The 25,315-nt window shown below is 39.0% G+C and overlaps 1 protein-coding gene across 7 annotated transcripts in view; it reads right to left on the reverse strand.

Annotated features, from left to right (window-relative positions):
- Positions 1-25,315, reverse strand: part of FGF12 (fibroblast growth factor 12) — a 528,942-nt gene that overhangs the window by 386,229 nt on the left and 117,398 nt on the right. The window contains exons 1-2 of one of the 7 annotated variants that reach the window (XM_081087039.1): positions 12,569-12,765; positions 11,687-11,872 (exon numbers count right to left, since the gene is read on the reverse strand). The exons of 3 other annotated variants lie outside the window; for them this stretch is intronic. The gene's annotated coding sequence lies outside the window, so the exon portion shown is untranslated. Of the gene's footprint in view, positions 1-11,686; positions 11,873-12,489; positions 12,769-25,315 lie in introns of those variants that run through there. 3 more of the 7 variants (XM_081087038.1, XM_081087040.1, XM_081087042.1) reach the window with 3 other exon arrangements.

Genomic DNA, 25,315 nt, shown 5'->3' on the forward strand with positions numbered 1-25,315 from the left:
GCGGCACAAGATGGCATTTTTTAAGTAATATAGTAAATGAATAAAATATTAGCACAGGCTGTATACTGGGGCAGCACCTGTAATAAAAAAACATTGATATTTCTGTATTGAAATCTACAAATATTCTCATAAGTGGAATAAATGAAGATTATAAACAGCCTCATGTAAATCCATGTCAGGTTGTGCTAAAAAATAAGTTTGCTACAAACTTAAGAAAAAAAAACCAAAAAATTGTTTTCAGAGCTTCTTGGATTTAGAAATTATGGATAATGGATTATGAGCCTATACTTGCTTTACTTGGACATAGACTTTTGAACTTTTGAGACTTTGTTCATTTTCTTTCCTTAGCCCAGAGTGTTCACTTCATCTCTTCTAGTTTAATAAACTCTAAAAGTCAGCATGTCTCTCTCTACCTCTAAAGTAGAAACTCCTTAAGGAACAGTCCTGCATTTGCTTTGTCATACGAACTGTGACTCCTGGCAGGGCATTTTCCTCAAAAAAGGAAATTGATTGAATGAAGTGAGCCTACTGAAATGAAGAATATTGACAACACAAACCAAAGCACTCAGTATCGTAGCTCCATTCCTCTTTACAAAGTGGTTTTTTACAACGAGACAGTTTTTTTAAACTAGTTTTACTTCAGGGTCTCTCTTTTCTGCTCCCATACTTTTAAGCGATGCTAAGAAGGACTATAAGCAGTATAGCTGCTAGCTTTCCATTCCAGTTCACACTGGAGCAGACTTCAAAGGGACCACTTTTAAGTGAGTGGAGCACTCAGGAAAGGTGGGACAAAGAAGCAAGTTTCTTGTAGATTGCACTCTTTATTCTTTTCTAATTACTTAATCATATTGGCATTATTTCTAGGAGCAGGTTTTAAGTTCTTTAGGGGATTAGAAATGTATCTTCTTTTTTGTATTCTTTGCAGTGCTCTTGGAAGACAATTAAGTGTTGCTGAATGAATTAATATGACTGAATAATAATAATAATAATAATAAATAAGGAAAGTTATTTTTAATTAAATATTTAGGTGAATGGAAGACCCTGACTCACTGCAAAGGTCCACATGCCCCAAGGCAGATGATGGCTGGCCTGGGTGCATTCTAAGACTTCTGCTGAGTGGACTCAGACCCAGTACTGGCACTGAGTTTGAATTTGTATCACCCTGGTAAACACCACTCACCCCTACCTTGTGGCTCACTGCGAACCTGCCTCACACAACTCATGTACCACCAGAAGCTCTTTTCAGTGACTAAGCCTTATGAGCAGCCAACAGGCAGAAGTGGACTCAGGGTGCCTTGGCCTTTCTTAACTCAAGAAAAAACCAGGCCTAGTTCTAGTGGAAGCTGGGCTCGATGTGCAGTTTGGCCTCTCCCCCACACACCCGGCCCAGCAGAGAAAGTCACCAACCACGGATCACTCTGTAGCTCTGAACAGGTAGCCCAGCGCCGGTCACAGGCAGTGTCTGATGGTGGTATGTCCCAGAGACCCTCCCAAAAGGCCCCAGAACCAACACACCTAGTAGCTGACCTGAGACTACATCAGAGCACAATTAAATTGGTTCTACAATTAAGAATATTCAAATTTATAGAGATTTCAGATGTTACACAGTCCAATTCCTTCATTGTACAAAGGAAAAAACAACAACAAAAACCAAACAACTGAGAGCCAGAGAAGGGAAATGAATCACTCAAGGTAATTTACAACTAATAATATAGTGACTCAACTTGGAGCAGACTTCAGACCTTTCATTTCTATATCCCTTTCCAATGGGGCTTGCTTCATTTCCTTCTATTTGTTTGCCAACTGTGTGGCCATCACTTGTATTTTCAATGCTACTAATACGTCTCATTTGCCATATCTAGGATACAGGTCAACTGATTCATCAAAGTATGCATTAGTCAGGTTCTGAGCATTATTAATTCCAGTGATAGCTATTCTCTAATAATGTCACCATTCTGCATTAGAAGCAGACAGATTGAAAGACAGGCGTGTGTTTGTTCAGCTGTACTTACACCCCTCCAAACACATGCACTGATATTCTTACTCATCAATAACAACAAACTGTTTTTTTTAAAAATTGGCACTATTACCCTAGCCAGTTTGGCTCAGTGGATAGAGCATTGGCCCATGGACTGAAGGGTCCCGGGTTCGATTCCAATCAAGGGCATGTACCTTGGTTGCAGGTTCCCCAGCCCTGGTCTGGGTATGTGAAGGAGGCAATCAATCGATGTGTCTCTCTCACATTGATGTTTCTCTCTGTCCCTCCCTCTCCTTTCCACTCTCTCTAAAAATCAATGGAAAAATATCCTCAGGTGAGGATTAACAAAAGAAAATTTAAAATGAATTAAAAAACTGGCACTATTAACCTAAATATTGGAAAGGAAAACTAATTCCCATACCTGATGTACAATATGTCCCTATGGCAATAACTCATTAAAATACCACTCTTGAAACTTGAAAAAAAAAGTTCACTTAGTTTGTTTTCATGAAAAAAAGCCTTTCATAGATCTTTATGTTATGTTCTTACTATAAACTACTACTGTTTTTCTTATTAGACATTAAAGTGGATGTTTTAGGTTACGCTTCCTTACACCATACCATGCAAGCCAATGACACTAACAGTTGGCCAGGCTAGGAAACCTAGACTTTTATTATATCAAAGCCCTTTAAAGATTTTAATTCAAGGTTTGCTGTAATCAGGTATGTATTTCTAAAGGGTGACTCTGGTACCAGTATTAAGATGGAGGAGACCGAGTTATTCTGACATTAAATTGTCAGAAGGAAACTAGGACAAATGCAGTGGAGATAGAGATAAGGGAACAGGTTGAGGTGCTGAGGATGCGCAGTTGGTAGAACTTTGTAACTGATTGCATGTGAGACTGAAAGAGAGGAAGAAGCAGTGATGTCCAAGCTCCTGGCAGTATGCCAAATAGCAAAGGAGCTCAACTCAAAAAGGAGACAGATGTAGACAATTTTTCTTATTTTAATAATAGAATAATGGCCATTCTCGGTAGAATATGTGAAGTGCCATCTATGAGAAACAAAAGGGAGTAAAATGACATTTGCAAATAGAAAAAAGGAAATGGAGCATAGCATGGTGTCTTGGCTAGGCCACAAAGAAAGGGAAAGGGCTTGATTTTGAAAGAACAAATAGTCAAACACAACTAAAGCATCATGTCAGAAATGTAGGTTAGAGCTCACAGGGAAGGATTCCCAATACACGCCTGAAAGGTTCAGAGTTAATTCAAGTAAACCAGTTGTCAGTGAAGGCTTTACAATGGATTTAATAAAATAAAAAATGCACATTAAACTATTTCAAATATGTTAAAGAACACAAACCTCTTTTTGTTTCTTTCTTTTAAGAAAAAAAGCAAAATTTATAGCTCCACTGATTTTAGTTTCCTTTCCCTAGAGTACATGTGACTGTGAGCTTTAGAGGTAGCTAGGTCAGGAGCCCTAACAGCTGAGAATGGAGTATATATACCATCCTATATAATAAAAGGCCAGCGATCATAATGGCGTAACAACTGGAATGACCGATCTACCAGCTGCTATGAGGTGCATTGACCACCTTTCGGTCCCTCCCCCCAGCCCGCAGGTTCCGATCACTGGATGGCCAAAGGGGAACCAGGGTGGGTGGAGGCAGCAGGGCGGGACTGGGACTGGTGAGCGGGAAGAATGCTGACTTCTTGGTCCCTCCCCCTGGCCCGCAGGCTCAGATCAACAGGAACCGGGGTGGGTGGACTTGGTGGGGTGAGACTGGGGACTGGTGAGCAGGCAGAAGATGGCCCTGATCACAGGCTAGGCCTAGGGACCCTACCCATGCATGATTTCATGTGCTGGGCCTCTAGTATTAAATGAAAACATAATGGATAAAATTCTAGAACTTCTGCTTCAAATCATGGCAAAGTACCTGTGATAAAGCTTACTTCTTTGACATAAACAACTCACATGTTCAGCAGTTGCTCATACAATGATGACTTTGCATGCCAATCCCATCTTCCTCCTAGCTTAGTTCCAGCTATTGCCAATGGTCTGACACTGGAGACTGAGGAGAACCAGGTTAATTTAATTTATTATTGCTCCCTAAAGAGTAAAAATGAAGCTAAACCCAAAGAAGAAAAATGGCAATGTTTGAGGATGGCATTTTTTTAACAGTTTTTTTTTTAATTTAAGTATAATTTGTATATAATCTTTTATTGATTATATTAGATTCAGGTGTAAAATATGATGGTTCAACATTTTAATACCTTACAATGTGATCACCCCACTAATTCTGGTAATCATCTGTCACTGTGTAGACTTATAATATTGTTGACTGTATTGCCCTTCCTCTTTTCACCCATCCCCCAACCTCTCCCTTCTGGTAACCATCACTTTCGTCTCTGTTTCTATGAGTCTGTTTTTGTTTTGTTTTGTTTTGTTTTGTTTTTGTTTTAGATTCCACATATAAGTGAAAGCACACAGATGATGACATCTGATAGAAGTTGGCTAATTTAAATGTCTGAACACAATTACATCCAAATAAAGGGCATGGGTGATGCTTTATTAGCAAGTGTATATCATTAGTGTCTTGAAACAAACAGAGAAACTACATAATTGTTCAACATTTAACTGATATTATCAATAGATGAATGTAGTGGTAGGTAGTTTGTCAATAGATATAGTGATCTGTAGCACACCTTAGTAGTTAAAGCATGGACTTTGGAGCCAAACTGCCTGGATTGGAATCCTAACTTCTCTATGCCCCAGTTTCCTTATCTGAGAAAATAGGGATGATAAAAATACCTATATTATAGAATATTAGAAGTATTAAATGAGGTAATACATCTCAAGTTTAAGAAATGTGTATAATAAGACTACACATTTTTTATTAATAATGGATGATTACCACTTAGTGTGCCTACATTTTTTCAAAGTTCAAGTTTTCTGTATATCACAAAAAGAAATATTAGCTGGTTTAATAGGAAGGAGAGTTTTCTTAAGACAACAACTCTTTTTGGTTAGGATTACAGTTCCAAAGGCAATTAAGAATGTAGTTCTGAAGAAGATGAGAGGAGATGTGAAAAGAAAGAATGGAGTTGTGTCTTAGTTTGGCTACTGTAGCAAAATACCACAGACTGGGTAGTTTATGAGAACCAGAAATTCATTTCTCAGACTTGTGGAGGCTGGGAAGTCCAAGATTAGGGGTCCAGCCTGGTCGAGTTCTGATGAAGGCCACTTCCTGGTTCATAGTTGGCACTACTCTCTGTGTCATCACAGAAGGGTCTAGGGACCACTTTGGGCTCTCCTTTGTAAGGATGTTAATACTATTTATGAGGGTTTTGCTATTATTAACTAATTACCTCCTAATAACCTTAGGAATTGGGTTCTCAACATATGAATTTACGACACAAACATTCAGAACATAGCAGAACTGATACCATGTAATGTTCAACTAGATACCAAAGAGAAATGGGGTCAATGAGAAATTCCATGTGGTAGGTTGGCAAAAGTAATTTGTGAATATAAAGCTTTCCCATCTTCCAAAATCTTCAACAAAATTTGGCCATGTTCTGAGTTTGAGGTGCCTAGGACAAATACAGCTTCCCTAGAAAAATCACCAGAAAGATGAGGAATGAGGAATAAAAATTTCATCCATTTTAACTTTCATCTCCAAAGGTAAAATGATTCCTAGGTTATATTTATACCTACTTTTAAAATATATTTAACATATTTAATATTCTTGATGACACCTGACACCATTTTCACCATTTTTGTATAGTAGATGATCACAAAATTTTGAATAAACTTTGAATGAATGAATATATAAGACATTATGTGTCAGATAGATGAGATTTCCCCTTAAGAAACTCTTGGGAAAGACACAATCTCTATGTCACCTTAATGTCATTGGAATTTAGAGGATGCTTTATAATTATTTATAGGGTAGATGAATGGGTATACCATAGAAATATGGAGAATGGGACCAAGTCTAAAAACTAGACCATCTGTCCTAACCAGTTTGGCTCAGTGGATAGAGTGTCGACCTGCGGACTGAAGGGTCCCAGGTTCGATTCCAGTCAAGGGCATGTACCTTGGTTGCGGGCACATACCCAGTAGGGAGTGTGCAGGAGGCAGCTGAATCGATGTTTCTCTCTCATCCATGTTTCTAACTATCTATCCCTCTCCCTTCCTCTCTGAAAAAAAAAATCAATAAAAATATATTATAAAAAAAACCCCAACTAGACCATGTATGTAGTCTTACAACATCCTGAAGCTCAGGCTGCTCTAGTCCTTCCTGAAATGCATTTTCTAGGTCCACTTCAAGTATTCTGGGGAAGACTTTCCAACACAAGCCAGCAGTTGGAGTAGCAGGTGGTTTTTGATATGTCAGACAATATACGATTGGAATGGAATTATTGTCTTACCTACTGTAAAAGTATTTTGAACAGAGCTTATCACATAGTAAATACTAAATACTAAACAAATGTTAATCACTGTTTATTAAATTTAGATATAGCAAGTTTGAAAAAAATTCTGTATAATTTAGGGGGAGCGGGAAATCACTGTATGGCCTTAGGTGTATTTTGATGATATGAGAATTCCAACAAGTGAACTGGATGCACCCATCAAATGCTTAGTGATTCTTCACCTACTATACAACCAAAAATGCCTCCAAATGACTACAATGGTAAAGTGACATGTCAATTTGAAGGTGCAAAAACAAATCCAGGAGAGTCTTGTATTTAAGGAATTCACATGCTAGTAGGGAGAAATACCAGCAAATATTAATTGAACACTAAATGGAATAGCTCCTCTAATCTTTTTCCCAACATGTGAAGTAGGCATTAATACTATCATCATTATAGAGGTAAGGAAACTGATATACAGGATGCTTAAGGAACTTTCCCCAGATGATGCAAGTAGAACCAAACTGATGGAGGCTAGATTCAAATCCCAGCAGCCTGGCTCCAGATCTTACTCTTAGTGACTATTCTCTACTGTTTTTTCAGGGCTTCATGAAAAGTGTCTAGCACCGTGTGCAAGATGAATAGAAGATGAGAGATTATGGAGATAGGGAGACCAGGTATTGAAATAGAAACAAGGACCAGAAATATACAATAATCATGGAGCTGGAGATTATGAAATAAATGAAGAAGACACTGGGGAAAAGGAGCTAATAAGACCTAGTGACCACCCGCCATTGGGAACCCAGAATATTGGAACAATCACTTTATATGCAATTAATGTGGAAATTCCAACAACAGTATTGGGTGGATGGCCCCCCGGATAGGGCCAGTGCTTTCATCTCTCTAAAGTCCTCAACACTGTCGACTGTCTTTCTGACCATCCCAAGTCTTTTAATCTCTAGATTTATCAGTCATAATTTTACATTATTTTTAAACTACATTTTTATTTATTTCAGAGAGAAAGAGAGAGGGAGAAAGAGATAGAAACATCAATGATGAGAGAGAAACATTGTTTGGCTGCCTCTTGCACGCCCCCTACTCAAGCCCACAACCCGGGCATGTGTCCTGACTTGGCATTGAACCATGACGTGGTTCATAGGTCAAAGCTCAACCACTGACCCACGTTGGCCAGACAGCCATAATTTTTCAAATAATATTTCCAAAGCAAGTCTCCTAGCTTCTGTCAAATAGGAACATAGAATGATACTGAGCAATTTCAGAGACATATTCCGCATCTTCTTTCTGAAAGAAAAAATCACTTTATTAAAAACAAAATCTCTGAAAGTTTATTAGAAAAATCATCTCCAACAATTACCAGGAATGTCACAAGGTGGCAGCAAAGTATAGCATAAAATCAGTTTGAGCAGCAGTCTTGAGGGCACCTTTATGAAATATTCTTAGATTCAATATTTTGTTGTTGATTTTTGGTGTTTTTTTAAAAAATATATTTTATTGATTTTTTACAGAGAGGAAGGGAGAGGGATAGAGAGTTAGAAACATCAATGGGAGAGAAACATCGATCAGCTGCCTCCTGCACACCCCCTACTGGGGATGTGCCTGCAGCCAAGGTACATGCCCTTGACTGGAATCGAACCTGTGACCTTTGAGTCCACAGGCTGACACTCTAGCCACTGAGCCAAACCAGTTAGGGCAGATTCCAATATTTTGTATATATACCGTACACACTCATTTATACCAGCTATATAATTGTCATCTCCACATATCACTTCACAGTTTACAAACCTCCCACAAATACTATCTCTTATCTTATCCTCACCGCCCCTATGTGAAATCCATGAGAATCATGACTTTTGCAGAGAAAACCAAGCAGTTTTACTGCATGCAGGTACCAGAAGTGCCTCAGAGGCTCAAAGTTAAGGCAAAGCTCAAAACTTTGTCCCTGTTTCTAGTAAGAAGTGCTCCATGGGAAAGAGAACATGAATGGGGATACCATACTTTCAACTTTAGAAGGGGAAAAATCTAAGATAATTGATAGAACTGGTAAAACTTTAGAAGAAGAAAAGGTAAAAAAGAAGAAAGAAAAAAGAAAGAAAGCAAGCAAGAAAGAAAGAAAGAAAGGAAGAAAGAAAGAAAGAGAAAAAGGGCTTTTATTATTTTATAAAAACAATGACTAAAATATTTCACCAAGACAATTATAAAATGCAAAACCTGAAAAAAAGTATGCCCAAGGGGAAAAAAACGTATTTATCTTCCAAATGATACTTGTATTCATTTCCTAGGGCTGCTATAACAAACTACCGCTAACTGGGTGGCTTAAAACAACAGTAGTAGAGGCCAAGTCCCAGATCAAGGTGCCTGCAAGGGCTCTAGGGAGAACCTTCCCTTGTCTCTTCAGCTTCTGCTGGTTCTGGGCCTCCAATCCTTGCATCTGCATTCACGTGACTTTTCTCTCTGTGTTTCTTATAAAGACACTTGTCAGCGGATTAAAGGGCTACCTGGATAATCTAGAATAACCTCATCTTGAGAATTACACCTGCAAAGACCTTTTGTCCAAACAAAGCCACATTCTCAGGTACCAGGGGTTGGGATTGGGGCATATCTTTTTGGGGTCCACCATTCACCCCACTGCAATGCTCTCATTACTTTAGTACTTGCACCTGCCCATGGGGAGCTCACAGACCTACCTATTATGGACACCCCACCCTCCCACAGGTTTAGTTGCCACAGGGCACTAACATCTCATTTCTCTTCCAGAGTCTGACACCATGTTGCTGTGCCACTTGTACTCTCTGCTTGGGTCAGTCTCCTCATCTATCATATAAGAAAGCTAGACCAGCCAATGGTCACAAAGTCAAAGGCATGATGAGTCTGAGAGGAAATGAAGAACAGAGAAGGCTCCAGTCACTTGTCATATTATGGTGGAACTGTCTTATCTCCCTCTTTAGTTGTGCATTTGTTTATTTTCACAATATCTACTTTGAGGCAGACCATATTTGAGGTTCTGAACTGTAGAGATGAGCAAGGGAGAATCCTCCTCTTAGGATCCCCCGCAACCTGACAGGAGAGACAGACATGTAAGCGGACTACAGTCCAGGGTAAACATGCTAAGGACAGGTCCTCTACATACATAAATATAGCAGCCAGGGAGTCAACCCTGGATGTGTGTGTTGGACACAAGTGTGAGGAAAGCATCCCGTAGGGGACACACATCAGCTGCTTCTTAAGGGGTGAATACATTTCATCATCTGAGCAAGATCCTTGAAAACAGTACATGCGGAGCAATCGAGATGTCTGAAGATGCCAACATGTGAAACAGCAAGGGGGTAGGTGCCTATGGAATAAAGTATGCCAAAGGAAAGGAAAAGAGTATCATCTGGAAAGATAACCATAATCACCGCTACCATGAACTGAACACTGGCTTTGAGCCAAGCACCATGCCAATGCCTTAGTGCCGTGGTCGGCAAACTGCAGCTTGCAAGCCACATGCGGCTCTTTGGCCCCTTGAGTGTGGCTCTTCCTAAGCCTTAGGAGTACCCTAATTAAGTTAATAACAATGTACCTACCTATATAGTTTCAGCTTAAAAAATTTGGCTCTCAAAAGAAATTTCAATCATTGTACTGTTGATATTTGGCTCTGTTGACTAATGAGTTTGCCGACCACTGCCTTAGTGCATTATATATTATCACAACAGCGAGGAGAATGGCAGTGTAGGCTAAGCTGCACTGAGGTGGCATGCGGCCCCACATCTCACTTGCTTCATACAATGAATGCTTGTTTCTCACCCACACCATCTGTTGGGATTAGGTCATTCTCCAGGGTGGTCTTCTAAGTGTTAGCTCAGCATCTGTTCTACTTCATTCTTATGGCACCTACATATCAACACATGTTTTCACAATTCAGCAAAAGAAAAAGGGGGCTGGAGAGTCCAGTACCAGTAACTGAATGCCTCCACACGGAAGTGACACCTCCCACATCTGCTTACATTTCTTTTGTTCAGCAGGTCATTTGGGCACAGGTAACTTGAAGGGAGAGAGAAATGTAATGTCTGGAATTAGAGGAGTAGCAGGTATTGGGCAATAAAAGTAAGGCTTAACACAGGCTAGCTACCCTTATTATGCTCATTTCACAGGTGGAGAAAGTGAGACACAGAGAAGTCATTCAAGGTCACACAGCTGGTAAGTGGCAAAACCAAGATTTGAACCCAGAACTGACTCCAGATCTGAAATTTTTCTTGATTGAGAAATGTGTCTGCCATACACATGAGCTTGAATTTATCCCATAGGGAAAAGGGAATTATTGGAAGGTTGTAATAGCGAGAATGGGAAATTATATTTGGATTTTAGAAAGATGTGTGTGAAAACAATGACTGGGGAGGGATAAGACCGAGGCTGTGAGGCCGGAACTATGAAAGTTCCCAGAAGGGACATGATAAGGTCCTACCCTGAGCAGTGCCTAGACTGAGGATTATGAGGAGGCAGCAGATCTGAAAGTAACTAAGAATTAGAGCGCATGGGCTTAATAAGTAAGTGGATATAAAGGATGCTGACAAAGGAAGGAGGAACAGATTATGATGAACAGGGTCCTAGCTTGGGCAACGAGGATTGGAAGTGCCATTTACCAAGACAGGATGTCAGACAAGCCATCAGCGTGACTGCGTTTGCTTTCATTTTCAATGGGGAGAGGGACATAGGTAGTTCAAATCTGAACTTAGTGCATTTGAGTGGCCTGTGCAAATCCAAGGAGAGAGCTCCAGGAGACACTTCAGCACATGCATCTTACACATATCGAAACAAGATTAATTTATAGACATGTAGCTAGGGGAAAACATGCAAGGGTGATAGTCCAGATCATATGACTGATGAAGTGGCCAAGGAGAGAGAGAGAAATGACAGTGAAGGATGGAGCAGACTCTCTGAAATAGAGAGGTTTTAAATCTCCCTGAAGGTAGGGACTTCACACTAAAGTCGAAGTATTTTCCCAAGTATGCCTGACTAAGCTTGTGAAACAGAAACACACCAGAGCGTTCACCATCTGGAAATAAGATTAAAACCCACTGCATTCACAGCAGTCATATTGTCTATATCGAGTAGGGTGCAGGTCCCCAAACTTCACAGGCCTTGAAATCAAGACACACACACACACACACACACACACACACACACATATTCTTTTTATCCTTTCATAAACTATTATATTAGTTTTGGCTTATTACCAAAAGAGTATGTGTTTACTGTTAGTGATGGTAATGATATGTGTAAGAAAAAGAGAAAACCTGGTTGGAAAGCCAGCACACGCCCTTAGTAACTCTTCGAGGCTGGAAGCTGGCTTTTTGGCTGCACCGGAGGAAGGCCAGGAAAGCAAATGAGGGGGCGTGGAAAGGGGCGGGGAGCAGACGCGAGTTCGTTTAGGGTTTCATGGTTCCAGCTTCTCCACAGGGTCCAAATCACTCTCCGCTTTCCTTTCCGCCATTGGAAAAAAAAAAGGGGGGGGGGTAGCTTATTAACCACACATAAACATCTTCCTTTAAACTGCTCTGAGGCTATTCCTGTCCACAGCACAATGAATGGGCTGTGGATGTCCACTGTGAACCCCTTTCTGCCACAGAGGCCACGATGACTTCACGAAATGGTTTTCTGTGTGCTAACAGAAAGACGGGCATTCTGGAAAGTCACTCTTTCTGCAAACAGAGCGGCCTGGGAAATCTGCCCCCCAAAAGAGCTGATCATATGCTTGTTATCCCAAAATAGCACCTTCCTCCATTCTGCCGAGATTCGGCGCAAGACTGACTCATGCAGCTCGGGATGCAGCCCGGATCGCGGACCGGGGACCGGGGGCCGGGAATTCCGACCAGAGCCAGCGGCCCTGCACGCCAGCAGAGCCGCAGCAACAGGCGCGCCCGCCCGGCAGCCAAGAAAGGCAAAGCTCTCAGGATCTCTCTTAGTAGAGGGCAGACTACGTAATAGGATTCGCGAGGCCTTGTTAAAAGAAATGCGTCGCGTTCATATTCTGCCTCTGAATCTGCCCGGTGTTCCGAGGCTGCTCCCCCGGGGTAGTCAGGTCCCTGAATTTGCTCACCACTAAAGCAACGCCACCGGCTTCTTCTTCCTCCCCGGGCCAGGTCACCACCCTCCTCCACCGCAGCCCCAGCAGCTACCTGGGTGGTCAGTGTCTGCGCATCTGCCGGTGGCCACGCCTCCCAGAGGTCTGCCCTGAGCTCTTCCACCCGGAAGCCAATCTCCGCGCCCAGGAACTCTCCTTGGGCGCCAGGGGCCCCAGCACTGTTTTCTTTCTATTCAGTGTAGCAGACCAGTCTTAGCAATCTCCTTTCTCCATCTCTGAGTTACCCACAGTGCCTCATGTATGATGGGCTGTTTACTGGAAAAACGAATAAATGAGAATAATAAACTAGGAAACAGATTCATCATGCATCCTCAGGTATAATAATCCAGATGCGGAATGGAAGTTATTAATGAGTATAACTCTTATTTTTCGTCTTCCTTTTTGCTCATTTCTTGTTGTAAAAAGGTATTTTTAAATTGCACAGAATGAGCTCTTTTCATTCTTCCATCCTCGCAGGTCACATAACTGACAATGTTCTGTAAATGACTCTTGGTCTTCAACACTTAATTAGATTTTCTTCCCTGAGTCCCCCGTTGATCTTCCTGAGGCCCAAGTGAGCACTCTTGTAACAAAGGAGAATCCACCTATTAATTTTAAAAGATCACACAGATTCACGCTCTATGTACCTTGCATGTTCAATGATGATGATGAACTTGCAGGTGAGTGGGGAGAGAACAATAACCACAAAAACTCACCAAAAGGACACCATAAAGGAAAATGCACCATATAAGAGCACTAAGCTTTATAATGACCAACAAAACCCCCCAAAAGTGCAAAGTTGGCATGTATGTTATTTTAACCCCTTTATTTAAATGCAAGGATTCTTTGCTAAAATTACACTTCAGTGAATACCACTGATTGGGTCCAAACACACAGTAACATAGCACTACAAACTGGCCTCTTAGAGTAGTTTAGAAATTCTCTACTAGACTACTTTATAAAGAGCTATGAAAGCATACAGTGGCAGGTTCACAGCAATTCAAAATTCTGGAGTTTTATGTAAAATAAAAAAATATAGGGGGACTCACTACCATCATAATGTAACTTTTTAGAACATATAAATAGCCTACAGAGTAAAAATAGAGAACATCTTATGGTCATCTTATACTTTTATTATTTTACATAGAATAATATTTAATAAATATTAGAAGGAAGAGAGAGAAAGAGAGAGAGAGAGAGAGAGAGAGAGAGAGAGAGAGAGAGAGAGAGGATGATGTATAGCTCTAGGAATAAAGGAATTGCATTTAGAAGAGGTGTTTTTAGTACTTCGATCAGCCAAGATCTGAAGTGATAAACAAAGGTCTATATTTAAGAGTCTCCTTCTACACTTGGTGATCAGAAATAGGTAATTTGGGGAAAGATGTTCCTTTCTTCAGTGCAGGGGTTCTCATTCTCCAATGCTTACAAAACATACCCCTGAATTGGCCTTAAACATCATCTTGTGAATGGGGGGGTGGAGGGGAGGGTGGTGGAGCCCTATGTAGTTTAAAACAAAACAACAAAAAAGCGTAATCAATACATTTGTGATGGTTAATTTTATGAGTCAATTTGACTTGGTCACAGAGGGCCCAGATATTTGGTGAAACAATTCTGAGTGATTCTGCAAGGATATTTCTGGGTGAGATTAACATTTAAATTGATAGACAGAGTAAAGCAGATTGCCCTCCATAATGTGGGTGGGCCATATCTAATCAGTTGAAGGCCTAAAGGAAAAAAAAAAGGCTCACCTTTTCCCTGAGTAAGAGAGAATTATCCAGTCATACTTCAAATGGAAACATCAGCTCTTTCTTGTACCAAAGCAGGTACCAACCCATTTTTGGACTTGAACTGAGACATTGGCTCTGTGGATTTGGATTTATCAGACTTGATAATCACATGAGTCAATTCCATCTAATAAGTCTCTCTCTCTCTCTCTCTCTCTCTCTCTCTCTCTCTCTCTCTCTCCCTCTCTCTCTCTCTCTTTCTCTCTCTCTCTCAATATATATATATACACACACACTAGAGGCCCCTCTCTATCTATATATATCTCTATCTATAGATAGATAGATAGATAGATAGATAGATAGATAGATGATAGATAGATAGATAGATAGATAGATAGATAGATAGATGATAGATAGATATACATACACTAGAGGCCCGGTGCATGGATTCATGTATGCACCAGTGGGGTTCCTCACACCAGTGCAGGACCACGGGAGGACTCCAGGGCATGTCCAGCCCCCATCAGCTGGACCCCAGCAGCAAGCTAACTGACTGGTTGGAGTGCCTGCCCCCTGGTAGTCAGTGTGCCTCATAGCGATTGGTCAAACAGTCAAACGAACGGTTGGACACTTAGCATATTAGGCTTTTATTATATAGGATATATACTTTCTTTATTAGTATATATTTATTTATATATATTCTATTGGTACTGTTTTCCTGGAGAACCCTGACCTTCAGTACAATACCTACAAGTTTTGTAATAGTACACACTTCACACACTTGAGAAAAAAAAATTAATAAAATTGAAATTTGTGAAGATACACAAAATAAACATTGTGAGAAGACATTTTAAAAGGTCATAATTTTAAAAGATCAGCATTGTTTAATTGCCATCGGATTATGTCCTGCCTCTTACACTTTCAGTAAGCATCACTTTGTTTCCATTTGAGTTAGGAGCAAATGTATGATGACAGGTTTAACCTACTTCTCCCCTTTCCCAGCCTCTCCAGCCTAAGGCATTTAGTGCTCCTGCACAGCCACAGCTTATGGAGTTCTATCTATCCAGATTAAACATCACCATTGGGCCATAAAACAGTGGCTCCATCATTCTGTTTTGGAAAGGGGTCACACATGGGAATCAAATATTTGAGACTCTTGTATTTTGGTGATTTCTCTGCAATGCATAATTTTACCTACTTCTCCTAAAATAATGCTAAAACTGAAAAGGAGGGCAGAAACTAGCTAGTTAATATTGTTTATTTTGGACATGGATAAACCAAGGCTCAGAGAAGAAAAAAATAACCTGTCTGTACCACATAGCAATCATTACCATAGGTAATGAAGCCTACACTCTCAGCATGTCTTTATGATTCAAGAATAAAAAAGGAACCATGGCCAGTGTGGCTTAGTTGGTTCAGAGTCATTCCATGCATCAAAATGTCCCTGGTTCAATTCCTGGTCAGAACACATGCCCAGGTTTCATGCTTGATCCCTGGGATCCCAAGTCAGGGTGCATGCACTCAATGTTTTTGTCTCACATCAATGTGTTTTTGTCCTCTCTCTCTCCCCTTCCTTTCCTCTTTCTCTGAAATCAATAAAAACACATTTAAAAAAGAATAAAAGAGTTTGGTCAGATTCCTCATGAAAATCTATGATTCTAACCCTTTCCCATAAAGCTTTTGCTTAAAGGATTATACCAAGAAAATAAAACTCCGAACCTCTCTGACCAGCACTGCCCATTTTGAGAGTACTTATTCACTAAAAACTGAGCCACCTCCTGTCATTGAAACCATACTCCTATAGCAGACGTCATCATACCATTCTCCAATCCAACACCTGTGCTGATTCTCAATAGCTTGATGTGGGAGAAGGAAGAAGGAAAGGGGCAAATGTCCAAATTGCTTAGCCTGAAATATAAGGATGTCTATAATAAGAGCTCAACCTATTCTAGCAACAAACACACACATATTTATAGTACATGTATATGAATACATAGTAGTGCGAGGTACAATACTTAGGACAGTAGACCAAAAAAAAATAAGAGCTAGTTTGGAAGTAAATCTTCCAGGCTTAGTAAAGGCTTCAGATAATTGTACCATCTTGACAACAACTTATGAGAGACACTGAGCCAAAACTACCCTGCTAAACCACTCTCAGGTGTCTGGCCCACAAAACTGTGGGATAATGGATACTTGCTTTAAGCCACTGTTTTGTGATAATCTGTTTTGAAACATTGGGTAACTTATACATCCATCACCAAATGAATGGATAAACAAACTGGTATATCCACACAATGGAATACTAAGTGATAAAAGGGGTGAATTATGGACAAGTACATTATGCTTACGATCTCAAAATAATTATACTGAGGGAAATAAACTAGTAAAAAAGAGTACTTACTGTATGATTCCATTTACATAAAATTCTAAAAATCCAAACTAATCAACAATGACAGAGCAGATATTGATGGATTAGGAATGTGGAGGAGGCAGAGGGGAAGGATTTGCGTGTGGGGGGTGTGGTTGGACATGGTTGTTATACTCATCGAACTTACTGTGGCAATGATGTCAAAACTTAACAAATTCTACACTTTTTCATTCTGCACCATTTCAATTTCAATAATACCTTAGTAAAGTATTTAAAAAATTATGGAAAGTGATGAAGGCTTTGGTACTGTCCTAGAACTGTCAGGTTTGGATTGAAAGACAGTCATTGAGCCAATACCCACAATGCAACGGGAAGAAGGGTGGGAAGTCTCTTGCTCTCTGTCTCCCACTAGGTGGCGCCCATGCTGAAGTCTTTGTTTTTGGTGTGTGTTTTCTTTTGTTCCATTAGCCATCAGGTTTGCCTTTGGTATCTTCTCTTAAGCCTAGTTATTCTCTAATTATGACTAGTACATTTAAGATATACTCTGGATCTCTTTTCTAAGTGATTTTGACCTAATGATAGATGTTTCACCCCAATATATAATTTGTAGGGTTGTTGAGAAGATATAAATTGATATAGGAAGTACCTAGCTGTCACTTTGTAGGTACCTAGTAGATTGTAATTATTATGTTAATATTATTATCACTGTAAAGCTATAGTCTATGACAGTGTTGGCGAACCTTTTGAGCTCGGCGTGTCAGCATTTTGAAAAACCCTAGCTTAACTCTGGTGCCGTGTCACATATAGACATTTTTTGATATTTGCAACCATAGTAAAACAAAGACTTATATTTTTGATATTTATTTTATATATTTAAATGCTATTTAACAAAGAAAAATCAACCAAAAAAATGAGTTTGCGTGTCACCTCTGACACACGTGTCATAGGTTCGCCATCACTGGCTATGATAAGGATAAGAAAGTTAACTGGTATTTGCTTGTCCTAATGGACATTTGAAAATTGTACTTTGAGCATCTAAGTAACCTTAGTTTTAAATAGTCAGATAAATCAGGTCACTGTGGGAAAGGGGTGAGTTAAGGTCACACATTAACTAATCCTTTGGGAGCTTAGGCAGTTGAACAGTGCTTTTTTTCAACACGTAATGCAGCCTTTCTCTGCTAGAAAAAAAAAAATCAATGTTGCCTTTGGGTTAGAAAAGTGAAACACAGGGCAAAAAGAATCCCTGGTTTTATAATTTATAGAACAATTTCCCATTCACCATCTCATTCCATCTGCACAGAAACTGTGTTGTAATAAAATAAAGGGATGTTACCCCACTTTAGGTGAGAGAGCTGAAGGAAAGTCAGAGGAAATGACTTGCTGAATACCACGCAAGCTAGTATAAGAATAGCTGACCCTAAACCTTGTGCATTGTCCATAACTCTCAAATGAGTAGAAGAGACAAGATAAGGAATTACTGTGTGGCTCAACCTAAAGAGCAATGTTTTATAAAGGTGCTGAGGGGAAACCAGGTCAATGAATTATTTGAATAGTATGTCCTCTGCTTATAAAAAGAGAGGAATTAAGTAAACCATAAGCAAGTCATATTCAGTCTATCAGATGGATCCTTTAAGAATACTTACTAGCAACGACATGGGGAACATGCCCACATTTTAATAGTTCTGTTTGAAAGCGGAGAAGAGCAACAGTTCAGTACCATATCTATTAGGTGACAGAGGAGGGAAGAGAAATGAATGGACAAATATCAAAATATACTTTTTTCAGTGTTAAGACTATAAATGGTTTTTGCTCCTTTATATTGTTTTATATTTTCCTACTTTTGAACTATGAACATATATTGTTGTTCTTACTACAAAAAATAATTATTTTTTATGCCCTGACTGGTTTGGCTCAGTGGCTAGAGCGTCGGCCTGCAGGCTGAAAGGTCCCAGGTTCGATTCCGGTCAAGGGCATGTACCTTGGTTGCGGGCACATCTGCAGTAGGGGGTGTGCAGGAGGCAGCTGATCGATGTTTCTCTCTCATCGATGCTTCTAACTCTCTATCCCTCTCCCTTCCTCTCTGTAAAAAATCATTAAAATATATTTAAAAAATATTATTTTTTAATGAACACATAGTTCTGAGAGTCACTGTACATGATTTCCTAAATATTTGGCCCACTATACTACTGTATGCAATCCCGGGAGTAAAATTCTCAGAAAGGATACTGGTAACACAGTGGAAACCTGATGCTGCCAGATTTACCTGGAATACTGTGTGCATTTTGGCAAGACTGGAGAGAGAAAGCTGGAATGAACTTCGAAAAAAGCTGGAACAGAGGAGAAACGAAGAGGCATTTTTTCCATATGGCATAGAGGAACTCATTTAAAATTAGTTATCTTAAATGGAGGTAGACTAAGATGAAGGGGATATGAGTGAAGAGATTGAAGTTTATAAAACAATCTGTTATATATGGGAATGTCTGAATCCCACTGGATTTTAATCTCTCTAACAACAACTGTCTTATTCAACTTTCTAACCTCAAAGTGCCTTGCACAGTACTGGCACATAGCAGGTACCTGAACTGAGTTGTAGTTTGTAGGTTGAATAAACATGAATGTATCCAATAAATCTTAAAATTTACCATGAGTTATTAGATGAAGCCCTAATAAAAGTTGCAATTTGTAAAAAGTCATTTTATGATAGTAAATGTGAGTAACTATCTGATTTTACAAAAAGGTACAGGCAGATAGCAAGATCTGGTAAGAGGGATCATTGGGGTTGAGGGAGGGATATTTGAAAGATGATCAATAAGAATATTGTTTGCGTAAATTTATCTGAAAAAGAAACTCAGGCTCTAGTTACCCATAGTACATCAGAATAATAATGAATAGGTAAAAATAAAGGCAATCACTGTGTTTATAAAGCAATTACAGTATGCCAGACACTGCTGTAAACACTTTTTACATAATAACTAATTTATTTTTCCCAAATGTCCCTGTCAGAAGGTACTCTTATTCTCCTTTCCATTCCCTTAATTTTACTAGTGAGGGAACTGAAGCACAGGAAGGTTAAGTGATTTGCAAAAGGTCACACAGCTAGGAAGTAGCAGAGCCAGGATTTGAACTCAAGCCTTCTGGCTCCAGACTCTACAACTTAACCCTCTACTGTCTTTCAAGGGGAAACAACAACAACAATGTGTACACCTATGCATATATGACAAACATATTTAGCAATTGTCCTTATTTCTTAAGCCAGGGTAGCTTTGCCTCTCAAAGTAAACCTGTAAGCAGGAAATATGTCCTCATTTTTTGCCACCCCACCCCCATCCTTAACTTCCATGACATCCAAGATTGGTGTAAAGCCACACTATAGTCAGAGTTCTGCTATAACATGTCTAATGTTTACATGATTGACATTCAAATTTCTTTCAAAAATACTACATGCTTCACTCAAATTGTCAAGTGTAAAGAAAGAACAACTCTCAATAAAGAGCCAGACAATTAATAAGAAAATAAGAACTGGGTCACCATATGTGAAATATTTTGGGGATTGATTTTAGCAATCTTATCAGTGCAAAATGAGTAAGCTCATATTATTTCCACCTGCAAAGGAACAGCCTTCATGAACTACATTTTCATTGCCTAGACATACACGGCCCCTTTCTACAAGAACACTCAGCCATCTGCTCACATTTAAAAATATAAATTGAAGACTCCCACGCTGCCTTGGTTTGTAAAATGTCTATCACCAAATCTTTATTCCAAGACTACTTTAAGTCTATGATTTTTTTCCGCTCCCTTTTCTTTTCATGTCTGTCAGTCATTCTTTTACAAGTACCTTATGATTAAGGTTTGCTGTAATAGACAATGACCTTCAGAGTGCAGGATTTCAATGTTACTTCCATCTATGTGTCTTCATTTTGAGGAACTTTTTCCTATTTGGGAAAACACTACTTTGTAGCCTGGTACTGAGCCTGTTTCCAAGAAGGAAAATTAGGCTGCTTTTTCTTTTCTCAAGGTATAAAACTTGGCTGCAATAGCACTATGAAAACTAACCTATAAAAATACACAAAAAGGAGGGGGGAAATATGCAGACAACTTTTGTATCTAGTCAAAGTTCATTCCCTCAAGTCTATTTAAGAGATTAAAAACTACACACATGGCCCTGAACAAAGGGGCAGAGGTACTTGTTGAGTTGTGTCCGTACAAGAGCTATATCCCCATTGTTGTAAACCACATTTGATTCTTCTGAAAGCCTCAGGTCCAATTCTTTCTTTCACTCTTTTTCTTTCTTTCTTTCTTTCTTTCTTTCTTTCTTTCTTTCTTTCTTTCTTTCTTTCTTTCTTCTTTCTTTCTTCCCTTCTTCTTTCATTCTTTCTCTCTTTTCTCTTCTTTCTCTCTCTCTCTTTCTTTCCCTTCCTTCCTTCCTTCCTTCCTTCCTTCCTTCCTTCCTTCCTTCCTTCCTTCCTTCCTTCCTTCCTTATCTTCTTCTCTTCTCTTCTCTTCTCTTCTCTTCTCTTCTCTCTCTCTCTCTCTCTCTCTCTCTCTCTCTCTCTCTCTCTCTCATCTCCTCCCTCCCATCCTCCCTCCCTTCCTCCCTTCCTTCCTCTCTTCTATTCACTCACTCATTCAGTTTGATTGTACTAAGTGTGATTTGCTAGGCACTGTCATGGGCAGTAGAGGGAGACAGAGGTGACAGATCCTGCTCCCTGACCTCAAGGAATCTGGGAGGTAGGAAGACCAGTGCTGGGTCTTTTGATTTTCAATTCAGTGCTTGCTCTTTCTTTTAAAAATCTGAGACTTGCAATGCTGTAGCCAACTTCTTTATTTGCTTATTTATTTACTTACTTGCTTTTGTGAAGGCACTTTATGCAATGAACCATTTAAAGTAATTGCAATGAACCATTTTAAGTTCCAAACTGTTCCATGTCCCTAGCTGCAGAGGTGACTGCCAGTGCGTGGTATTAGAGCAAACTACTGGAATTTTTTGTAGAGCCAATATTTCTGCATTTTGCAAATGTTACTGAAGTCCTTATTTTAAAAAAATGTAATCAGAGATGAAAACTACTTTAAGCTTACCCTGAAGTCCAACTCAAGAATTGTTTTAGAATACAGATAGAAATTGCTGAACCATGGAGCAAGAATTGCTAAGGGAGTGTGCCATGATATTAAAATACTAGGGTCTTAGAGTATGGCACCAAGTCAGTTTATGTGTGCTGAGGACAACTGGTCTACATCCCACGTGTGATGCCTTTCAATAAATGCTTCTCAATAAAGAGCCTGAAAAGACTTAATTTGTCCTGGTTGGTGGTTCAGTTGGTTGAAAGGTTGTCCCTTACATCAAAAGGTTGCAGGTTCAATTCCTAGTCAGGGTACATACCTAGGCACGTACTGGAGGCTACCAATGAATGTTTCTCACATCAATGTTTCTCTGACTCTCTCCCTTCCTCTCTCTCCAAAACCAGTAAACATATCTTCTGATGAGGATTTTTTTAAAGAGACACTAATTTATGTTAGTGTTTCATTGGGGGTGAGGTCATTTACTTGAAATACATGGTATATCTGATACTAAGGAAATATATATATATATATATATATATATATATATATATATTCTATTAAAACACTCTCTTTTCATTATAGAGAAAAATGGGTACAATATACTCAATGAGAGGGGAATACCTAATTATGAGTTTAATTACACAGATCATTTTGCTGCCATTGAACATTATATAGAAGAATTTTAATGATGTGGGTCATAAATACAACTATGGCTAACTGAATAAAGTAAGTAGAAAACTATATGATCAACCCATCCTTTAAAAAATTTTTTTTAAATTGCAGTTTACATTCAATATTATTTTGTATTAGTTTCAGTGAACACCATAGTGGTTGGGCAATCATGAACTTTACAGATTGTTCCCCCAATATTTTCAGTACCAAACTGGCACCATACATAGTCAACACATCTTTTAAAAAAAGGAATAATATAGACAAGAATGTTAAAAAATGTTAACTCTGATCAATTGAACATCCTAAAATTCCTCAATTCTGTCATGATCTTTCTAATCAAGGTCCTTCAATGTTCCGTCCCCTCTAGCTGAAACACTCAACTCGCCCCTACTTTTTCGCTGAAAGAATTCATATTCCTCCTCCAGGTACCCACTCAGATTGCATTACTCTCCCATCAGGCTCTACCTTATCATGTGCTTCTGTTATATCCTACCACAGCTCCCTGCACTTGGCCATCACCCCACTATTGCACACTTTATTTCAATGATTAGTTCACTCATCTGAGAGATAATTAGCTCCTCAACAATGTTACTGCTGTGCTTAAATCTACACTACCTACATACATACATGGTCTAACACACATGGTTCATGTTCAAAATGAATTTATGGAAAGAGTAAATAATTTTCCTCTTATCACCTTTTTGGTTTATACACATTTTCTTCGATAAACATCTATTTCTTTAGCAAGTCAAAAAAGATAAATGTTAGATATGTTGTTATTGCCTTTAAAGATCTTCATTAAAATGTAAATGAAAACAATTTAGAAGAATTCAAAATTTTCTATCCTTCAGAATTCAAATGGCTCAATGGCTTCTTAGTCCTCTGAGAAAACTATAATTCAAAATTTCCTCACATCATTCTGAATCTAAATGGCATGGTAAATTTTTAATCCTTCAATGTAATGAACACATTTACCTCAAAAATTCCATCATGTTGAATTCACTAAAAGATTATGAACAGATATAAAAATGCCTAAAACACTGAATACCTTATCCTCTTTAGGGTACTCAAATGTTCAAATAAACTCTATGCTTTACTCTTTGACGATGTGTCTACTGCATTTACACTAGTTCTGAATTTATGAAAAAATAAAATAATGCTAGGTCCAGTAAAAATAGAGTATGCCTAACCCTTTACTGTTAAGCAGCTACATATAAGAACTATGCAGATGCTAAACTGAGTTCAACATAATGCACCTTTGCATTATCTTTGCCATTTGATTTCAGAATTACTCAGCTTTAAAAGTAGCTTTCAGCTTCTAAAAATAATTATGTTTAATTTTTTTTATATCCTTTCAAAGTGCATTCCATAAACACAAATGGAAGTAACTGGCATTTCAAATGTGGAAAAATATTACCTTCTTAAAGTTTGTATCATATCATGGTCACTTATTCGTATTCTTGAATTATTATTTCCCAATGAAATACATAGTTTAGCAAGCTATGATGTGAATTAGCTGACCCCTGACAAGGATAAAGCCTTCCAGCTACTGAGTATTGTAAGATATGGTCTAGAACAGAGAAGCAAAAAGACTTTAAATGCTATATAACAGGTGTGGGCCGCCTTAAAGGTCTGAAGCCAAGACGGCTTCAATAGTTTTAAAGCAAGTTGGGATCTCAGCCCCCAAAGCTGGTGATTAGAAGATCAGGCAGAAAATGATGCCCCAATAATACAAGAAAATCCTAGACATCTTTTATAAAAATGATCTCTCCTAACCCTGAATTTTAAATTTAGCTTGTTTTATAGGCCTTGAATTCTATTTCTGAAATTATCATTTTATCTTTTTCTCTGGTAATTTTAAATCCTGGGGAGAATTCGGTCTAACTAGCTTCAGAAAGCCTGCTGAGCTGCTCTGAATAATAAGGTTCTACTGATTTAAAAAAAAAATCTGAGCTCATAATCTTTTTCAGAAATACATAGGAACATCAAGCTGATGTACCATGGAATCATGGAGTTGAGTGATTAAGGTGTTTCTGAATTCAATAAGAAACCTTATAAAGGATCTGGGACCAGCTTTACCCCATGCCTATATCTCCTTTGATATTTCCTGTTCTTTGTTAGAAGGAGTACAAGAAATTTTAAAATTACTGAAAGACTAGCTATAGTAATTATTGTTTCTCTGATACCCTTGCTAAGCTTTCAAAATCACTGGCCATTTCTTCAGGGCCTGCATCCTGATTCTCTCACTTGTATGTATGAAAAAGCTATCCCATTTTTCTTTGTTGTAAAGCAATTTTCTTCTACCTCATGTGAAATTGTACCAATCTATTATTTGCATAATTATTTGCATTCATTTTTTCCATGTTTGAATACACAGTTATTTTTTAAAGCTTTATCTAGTAGTTACATTAAAGATCCTATGGGGAATAGGTCCAGAGAGGTCTAGAGATGCACCTGAGGCCTTATTCCAATCAGAAATACCCCTGGGCCCAGAAATAGACTCCAATCTGTGGGTTCAGAACTTGAGGCTCTTTACATCTAATAGAGCACCTTACGCTTCACATAGGGGATTTGGATTCTTTTAGTAACATACCAGAATTTCAGCCACATTTTCTATATTTACTCATCATCCATCCTTGACCTTATCACTAAAGTTCGTAGACAAAATCTGATACTCCTGCCCTGCCCGTTGATGTGTGCCAGTCTGTCCCACATTGCCTGCTCCCTAACTGTCTTATCAATTTTAAAGATTCTTTCCTTTCTCTGCTCCTTCTGCTTGGCTAAGGCGCCTCCTTAGGTCCCGAGTCTCTCTTGGGCTATTACTCAATGTTGCTTTTCCTCTTCTGATGGACTCCTGTAAAGCTGCCAGCAAAGCTCTGATCCTCCACAGAGAACGCCATTCCCATCTCCAGACATGCGCTTCTCAGCAGTTTGTCCCAGACCCTAGATGGGCACCTCATGGAAGCCAGTAGATCAA

Source organism: Myotis nattereri (assembly GCF_964212035.1).
Source record: "Myotis nattereri genome assembly, chromosome: 3".
Lineage (NCBI taxonomy): Eukaryota > Metazoa > Chordata > Mammalia > Chiroptera > Vespertilionidae > Myotis > Myotis nattereri.